The 8,731-nt window shown below is 38.0% G+C and overlaps 1 protein-coding gene across 1 annotated transcript in view; it reads left to right on the top strand.

Annotated features, from left to right (window-relative positions):
* Positions 1-1,699: 1,699 nt before the first annotated feature.
* LOC5568139 overlaps positions 1,700-8,731 on the top strand; it is a 103,147-nt gene continuing 96,115 nt past the window's right edge. Inside the window, exons 1-2 of the mRNA XM_021842431.1 lie at positions 1,700-1,962; positions 2,075-2,371. The gene's annotated coding sequence lies outside the window, so the exon portion shown is untranslated. The remainder of the gene's footprint in view (positions 1,963-2,074; positions 2,372-8,731) is intronic.

The raw sequence follows: 8,731 nt of genomic DNA, 5'->3' as shown, positions 1-8,731 counted from the left end.
AAATCATTTGAGTTTATTTGCTTAATTTCGTCCATAATAGCGGATTTCTTTTAAAAAAAACTTTTAAATCATATGATGCGATTTAAAAAAGTGTATACTATTGCATTGATTCTAATTATTCGTAAAAGTTTAACTACAAATATATTTGTCAAGATTTGTGGGGGCCTCTAAAATGTGGGAGCCCAGGGGCCATGGCCCCCTCCCCCCCCCCCATAAATGCAGCCCTGGTGGCCCTGGTGGGAAATGGATTTCTGGGGAAAGTCCCATTCTGGGAAATGTCGTACAATCCTATACCAGGGATGGAGCTTCAGAATCGTTTTCAAAATTTTATTTTGAATTCTCTGCAGAGCTTTCTTCCTAGTACTACAACAAATGAAATATAATATGTTGTTAACAAAATTTTAATAAAAGCTTGATATAGTTTTACCAAATTAGGATGATAGTGTTGTCTTACACAGGACACCTATGTATACTTATAAAAGAATGATAACTAGTAAAAGAACAAAAAAAGGTAATATAGTCAGGCCGTACGTGTCCATTTTGTAATCGTTCAGAAAACAGTGAATCTTTTAAGTTTATGTGAACACTGAACAGTTTATTGTACAGTATAGTAGTTTAATCGAAATGCAGTCAGAATAGTTAAAATAGCTGAAAAAGCTGAAAAGCTGAAAGCTGAAAATAGAATAGCTGAGATTACAATACATAGTTAAATAAATAGGATAGAAGACTTTGTATATCAATGCTCCGCCAATGCTGTGTTGCCACAGTTCCCACTATCACCGCTACCATGAATGAAAGGGTTCCGACAGATTCTTTTAATTTCTTTTAAAAATATTTGTTGAAGATATTTCTTGTTCAGCCGTTCTAAACTATCGGTGCAATTTGAACCACTTTCCCCTGGTTATCATCACACGCAATGGGCTGATTTTAGAGGTTGAACTTGAATGTGTTATGGACCGTTCAATTCGTTCAGTACAATTGTCTTTATATCCTTTTATCCTCAGCCATCTTCATTTGAGCAGTGGCAGTTCATTACTACTACAGAACACATGAACCTAAACCAACGAATTGCACATTTTCAGAACAATGATCAAATCAGCTCTGCAATGAATGCGATTTCTGAATGGAACATGCAATGAACAAAAAAAAAACTCGCGGCGCCCGATTGCGATCGTGATCAATACTCACATAATGCTAACCAGTTTGGTCACAAATGTGTATGTTGCGTGGTCCGTAACTACTAGGCCGATGATGGTCTGTTCAATTCATTCAAACGAGCTGAATCGGAAGGGTTGCTCACTACTCATCATTGTTTAAAATCTGATATATTTACCTTCATAAGTTCCTTTAACAACAACACATTTAACTTAAGTTGTAAGCTATACTAACTTGATAGTTCAAAAGTTAATAACATCCTATCAATCAGTTAATCTACTGAACCAACGGCAGTAAAGTTCACGATCATCCCTATCTTTACACACTCGCGCAAGATCAACCGCGATTAAGCGTTGGCGATCAGCGGCCGTTAGTAGTAGCGACGGCCGACGATGCGCGTGTGGGTACTTAACTCTTGTTGTGTGGAACCTCGCGACGACAACGGCCCACCTACCGGCTGCAGGGCTTCATCGTCGTTACTTGTAAGTGTTGTTGCGCGTCCGCCGAAGTTGAGCATTTCGGTCACCGAGGTTCATTTTTGCTTTCAGTTTTCTTTCAATCATTCGCGACAACGGTCGATCGCGGTTCCGATCAATTACTCTCTCATTCGCGTCCTATTGTAGTTGCTTTGTATCACACGCGCTTACCTTTACTCTCCAACTTAAAAAAACTCACTTAATTGATCTTAAGCCGGTGAAAAAAACTGCAATTTTTTATGCTGATGTGGTTTTATTTTTGACTCTTGATTCACCGGGAAGTGTATTCCAATTTGTTCGCATACCTTGAAGAACGAAAACTGTCATTAAGGTGAAACAACTGCTCCATTGGCGAATTCGATCCGGTTTTGTGGTTTCGCGGAGAATCTCGAAAGAGCTGACACTTTGGATTGTTTTTTTTCGTTTCGCTTTCCATTCCATAGCTGGACTCGTCTGTTGTCACCGAGAGTTTTACACTCATCTTGTCCTGCGCTGGTGTTTGCGAAGCGGCGAGACCTTCCTTGCTTTGCATTTTGGTTTGCAAATGATCTGATTTCATTGTGTGCGCAAATTTGAAAAATAAATGAAGTGCTGAAAAAATTATACACAAAAAGCTAAAAATATCACCGCAGCTTATTGCTCGGACACGAAAAACGAAGACACACGGTCACGTTCAACGAGTAACAATAACAACATTCAAGCGGACATCTGAAAACACTTTCTAGGAAAACTGCTGAGAGGTGAGTTTTTGGATATATCTGTGTTTGGTGAAAATTATGAAGAAAAGAACAATCTTAAAAAGGTCTTTCTTAGTTTTGTTTGGCATTACGTCCCAACTTTGACAGAACCTGCTTTTCGGCTTGGTCTTCTTCTGAGCACTACCAAAGTTATTAAAAGACAGCTTCCTTTGCGACTTGATCATTTTTGCATTCGTATACCGTGTGATACGAAAATACCTTATGCTCTGGGAAGCCGAGAGAATTTCCAACTCATAAAAACATCCCCGACCAGCAAGATTCGGAATCACGATGCTCAATTTGATGTTTTTGAATGGTCGTTAGTATTTCAAATATCTTTTCCTAATGCACTGGAGCATGAGCATCGATGACCACTTCTTAGTTGCTACTCCGTGATTGACCAGAACAATCGATTATGATTACCTTGTGTACTTTGGTCGAGAGTTCAAAATTTAAAAGTCAATAACGACGCCGTCCACGTCCTTAGGTCAGGACTTCCCAAACTGTGCGCCGCGGCGCCCTGGTGCGCCGTAGCATTTCTTCATGGGCGCCGCAAGTTAACTCATTAATAAATTTGAAATCTTCTCATTTTCTGAGAAAATGTTTCAAATTTTCGGATATAAATGATGGTAAGGCTCGTTTAAAGAAAACAATTCTTCGACGACATTGAAGCAGTTTATAGCCAGTCGATGAGAATACTGTCATTTGAACATTCATTGTTGAGAACTTTTGAACTTTAACTCGTTTTTGGAACTCACAGGGCGTTGCACAAAGAAATTAAAAAAGGTGTTAACTGATGATTTTTAAAATTGTTACCATTGGTAATATAGGGATATTTTTGTTAAGATGAGCAAGAAAATTTGATTCAACATCAACAGTTCAGAAAACACTAAATTTTGATGATAAGCTTTCAAATTTATCATTTGTTGAATGTCCAATCCAACTTTTTATTTGAGTTTTGAAAACTGGAGCTTCTCTTTTATTTTTATATTTTATTATCTCATTCCTCTGCTTGCACAATTAATAAGTTTCAACAAATCTAAAGTACAGTTTAAAAAAAATGAACAATAAAAAAATATATATAAAAAAATAATGTGATGTGCAGGGTAATTTGTCAATCGTTCACAATAAAAGAAACAGGAGAGTTTGGAGTGTGTGCATTGATTGTAATTATTTAGTAAAAGTACATTTTTTATCGCTAGTGAGTATTGAAGAAGAATACTCACTTATTAGAACGAAAGTTTCACCAGTTCACATTTTAACTACAACAGCATATTTGTATGAGTAGATTTGGGAATAAATTAGATTATCTCAATAACGTTTGAGAATCGATATTTAAAATCAATTAATTTTTGATATTAATAGACACTAAAGTTGTGCTAATAAAATAAGTATTTTGGATAGACCGTTACGCGTATATAATTTGGTTATTTACGGCAAAATGAAATTGAAGTGGCCGCATTATATACGCGTAACGCTCTTTCCAACATACATAAAACACCCTAATAATCCTCGAAGTTATTTTAGTGTTTTTTTGTCCATATTGATTTTTTTACTTCTAGTTATGAAGTAAGGAAAATATCATAAAAATATAAAGCCCATGTATAAGAAAGTCCTTACCCTTCAGTTTTTTTTTTGTTCCGGTGCGCCGCGCCATTCCCAGAAAACTGTTAAGGGCGCCACGATCTTAGAAAGTTTGGGAACCTCTGCCTTAGGTCATCAGGGAAGGGAAGCATTGTTAGTTAGACAGTCTTTGATATGAGACCGAGTAAACCTCTGCATCTCCACAATTGTCGTGGAAAGGATATTGGGTTAATGGGGGGATAAGGTAAAAGTCTAGAAGTCAACTTTGTCGGTAATGTATTGAGGAACACGAGCTCTTATAGGATGTTTTTCAGACTTGAAGCTCTGATTTGACAGATAACCTTGGATATTCTAACAATGTATGTTGGATAATTAATGTTTTTGAATTTTAAAATCGAACCTTCATGCCAAACATTATCGAATTCCTTTTCTACGTCTAGAAAAGCAAGATCAGTAGGAAAGCCTTCAAATTTGTTGGTACGGTGTTCATTGGCAAAAATTGAATTTTCGTTGATGGAGACCATTATTCTATTCAAAATAACCTTGAGTTTCTTAATAAAGATGTAAAAATGGTTATGCTTTTAAATTTTTGAATATTTTAATAATAGTTCTTTTCCAATTCAGTCCCCCAGATTTTTTTTTCAAAACGTTCTCCTCAAAAAATAAAATCGAAAACAAATACCTAAAACTTAATATCAAAATTTTGGAGCTATAACTGAAGAAATCTCAGCATTAATTTTGAATAAATTCTTCAGATAAACGTTTAGAGTAAGACTTATGATATTTCTTGAGTCAACCATTGCAGAAATTTCTATTTATGAGTCCTTGGCTGGATTTTTGAGAAATCATCTGAGACAATTTGTTGGAAATTCTTGAAATGGTGTTGCACAAAGTCTTGGACACGCACAAATTTCTACGATCATTCACCCAATACTCAAAACGGAACAGTTTAAATGCCAATTGAGCAATCGCTCCTTCCAGATATGTCCGATCTCATCTCTTTCAAAATCCTGCATATTTCCCCTCATTTGCAACCGATGGCGAACAATAATAATCAATTTACTTTACATCGCGAGTGGGTCATCAAGTGGGTTAGCCACTTGAGAGAAACTGTGCTGCTGTGGTTGGAACTTCTGACTACTCGCATTAGAGAACACATATTACACGTCTCGCCCGTGGAGGTTGGCCCGGCCAAGAACCGATCGACCGCGTTTTATCTCATGCCCGTATACAGTTCCAATATGGGTTAGCAGTGTGGTGGACCGGTACGGTGGCGGCGGCATCGTGTCGTGTGTTGGTTATTATTTGCAGTTCCTCTTATTGCCACATACCAGAAGACAGTCTCGGGAGTAGGGTGTCCCAGACGAGAAAATCAATGTTTGAGAAGTTGTGATGCTCAACCCTAGATTGAAAGGTACGCTGATGAAACGGATCGTATGAGGCACACAAGATGTTCTATTGGAAAACGACATAAAAAGTGTTTGGTTTCTTAATTCGAGAATTTTATAAAATTCCATAAAAGACTAATGAAATCAGAGGCACGTCCACATTCGTAGCCATGGGTAGAAAAAACATTAGCGAAAGCTTCATATCCATGGAACTCAAGAAAATTGTTCATCCCTATGGAATCCAAGACCGTATACAGAAAGTAACATTTTTGTTAAGCTGATCATTATTGATTTAGATTAGAGAGATTTATCAAAAAATACAACAAACTGCACAACTTAACGGTTGCTAGTGTTGTTCCATGAATCCATTAATTATTTTTAATATAATAAAATAAATGAATTGTTAAAATGCTTTCAGGTGAAGATGAATCAAAGCCAAACCTCAAATTCAAGAGCATCCCGAGCAACACACATGTTGTAATTGTGTATTATCAACTTATGTATGACTAATTTTGGTCATATATCAGTTGATAATACACAATTATAACATGTGTGTTGCTGGGGATGAATCTGGAGAACCGATCACCCGTTTGAGCTGAAAATTTAATCGATTGGTCCCCACCAGCCCGTTACCAATTGATTCAGTTTTCAGCTTAAACGGATGTTCGGTTCTCCAGATTCGTGCTCTTGAAAATTTGAGGCTTGGCTTCAATTAATCTTCACCTTTAATCTGTGCTGTTTGTTTTCTTTGGACTCTTTGAAAAATTTTGCAATGAAGATTCCTAAGGTAGCTTAGCAGAGCTTTCCAGAAGAAACTTATAAGTTTTAGATTACCGCGTAAAGCTGAGTATGCTGTTTTGATCAGGAAAAGTAAAGAAATTCCTTGATCGAATTGGTCAAGAAACTTCCTGCAGCGAGCCCCAATTGAAGTGACATTTCTGCTCAACTGCGTACTGCGATAAAAAAATATGTGATTTATGGACCATTTCTAGGAAGAACATTTTCACGCATCGAATAGGTCATAGGTTAACAGCAAACCAGCCTTGAAAAGTGGGCATTGAGTAAATGGACAGAAAAATTTACAAATTCGTTTTCAATATCAATAAGGCACTTGCAGCCTTAGTTTAGTGTGCCCAACGAACCCCTTTTCATTTTGCCGGGAAACGTTTTGTAACGTGTTTTCCGTTTCACACCGTCACCCAGCAAAATCAGAAGTGGCCGTTGGGCACACTCTTGTTTGCTGCAAGTGCCCTATATGGAAAGAATTCCAAACAATTAGAACATTTTAAAATCTTAGTGAAATTTGTGAAATTTGCTTATGACTCCGCCCAATTAACATTTAGAGCAGATGTAAACATTCTCGAAGCTTTCTTTATACGGCTTTATGCTGAGTAAATGCGATGTACAAACGAACGAAGGCTTTTATGCGATCCTTTTACCAACAAATCTGGTGAATCTACTCAGCTTTTTTTAAGCTGTGTTGGCAGCTCTTATGGATTCCGATCATTGCTTTGTTTCGACTGTTATAGGACAAGTAGCTGCATAACATCTTCAGAAGGCGCTTTTTAAACCATTTCGCAATTGTTAAATAATTTGAATGCAGCTTCACTGTATTATCGATTAAATATTATTTTCAAGATGTTTCACAGCTTTCGGAACTCAATTCATAAGTATCAGAATTGAATATGTCCAACGTTACGCAATTTATGTACTCGCCACCGCTTGGGATCGAACTCACCACAGTATACCGTGGTGCATCAATACCAGGACGCTTAAGATGCCTGATAGATTGTTTCAAGCCAGATCTTCATGAAAGTGATGAAATTTTTGATAAAAATCATGATTTTTACACAAAAATCAATCAAATATTGAAGCATGTCTTGTCTTTAAATCCGGACACCTTAGACAAATGATGACTTTAATTCCGGACACTTTTGGATCGAAATCCGTACAAATGTGTTATAGCATGCAATATCCGTTAAATTTCAATTACAATAATATCAACACGCAATTAAATGACAATCTTTAACAAACTTGATGTCCACGATTGCCCCACAATGGCAAAACAAACAACACGTTTGTAACAAAACTGGTTTGATTACCTGAGCTGAAGCACACGTAGCTTGAACTGTATTCGATGCGGCTCGAACAGCAATTATTGAAGAAAAATACAATTTATCCACACACTATCACACTATCCACAGTTGTTTTTCAAATTTTCACTTTTTTTCTTTCGGGAATCTCACTTACACTAGCAAAACGGGGGTCCATTACGCGATGTTCGGATCTGAAAACCAGGGAGTGAAATTATCGGTCACGGCGATAATCATAAACCTATCGCTCAAGCCGATTTTCCGGAGGAAAGAGACGTGCGATAATATCCTACCCGTCCAGCACTATGAGAGTGTGCTCTCACGAGATCTGCAGCAGCGAATTTATATTATCACCAGCAACGAGAAGTTGGCTTCCTTCTTTTCTATTCTTGTTTCGTCATTTTGAGTGTCCTTCGCTTCCGCATGTAGCTTTTATATACCAAATTGCACTCCCCGTTCGTTCAGCTGGCGTGGTCGAGTGGTTACGGTGCGCGAACGCTCTGAAAACGTTTTTGCTCATGGTCATGGGTTCGAATCCCGTCGGTGGCAAACATTTTTGTAATTTACCTTGTGATAATTATCGCGATAAGCTTAGAGCCGATAAAGTTGGATCAGTGTATATGATCGGACCGATCTTGGCTTTTCGTCAGTACAATGATCAACAAATATAGCAGTTCACGAAATCTGTTTCTCGCAGATAAAGGCGGCAACGAATTGTCGGGTTGCTTGAAAAATGCCTATTTTCGTCTCATTTCCGCGATAATTTCATTCACTGACTGAAAACACTGGCTCATAATCCCGGACAGTCTCGATTCGAACTCAGACACCTTCAGCATGGCTTTGTTTTGTAGCCACGGACTCTAACCACTCAGCTAATCAAGGCCCCAAGATGTTGAATTACAGCTTTGCAAAAGCAGCTTAAGCGATAAAAGATTGAATGTAGTGATATAAGATTTGTAGCTGCAAAATGCGTTATATCAGGTATCAGAAGGCCGGCTCCAAAGGCACGTTCCCCACCAGTTGGGAGATTTGTGCCATCGCCATATTTGAGCCTATTTCATCATCTACCCGATGGGAGAGGAAAGGGAAGGGAAAGATGGGAGGAAATAGGAGTGGGGTCCCTTGAAAAGGGAAGATCGCATAAGCGAAATGAGAGCATGTAGCTCCATACCACAATGGGTTCGAACAGCGCCCTAAAAAGGGCACTGCAAAACGCATGAGCGTAAAGAGAGCCTATAACTCATTACCACAGCGGATTAAGAATAACAGGATGTCCTGAAGATTCAGGCTTCTGTATT

Source organism: Aedes aegypti, chromosome 2 (genome assembly GCF_002204515.2).
Source record: "Aedes aegypti strain LVP_AGWG chromosome 2, AaegL5.0 Primary Assembly, whole genome shotgun sequence".
Lineage (NCBI taxonomy): Eukaryota > Metazoa > Arthropoda > Insecta > Diptera > Culicidae > Aedes > Aedes aegypti.
The sequence above is the reverse complement of the archived record's forward strand: the minus strand, read 5'-3'. Positions and strand labels throughout refer to the sequence as shown.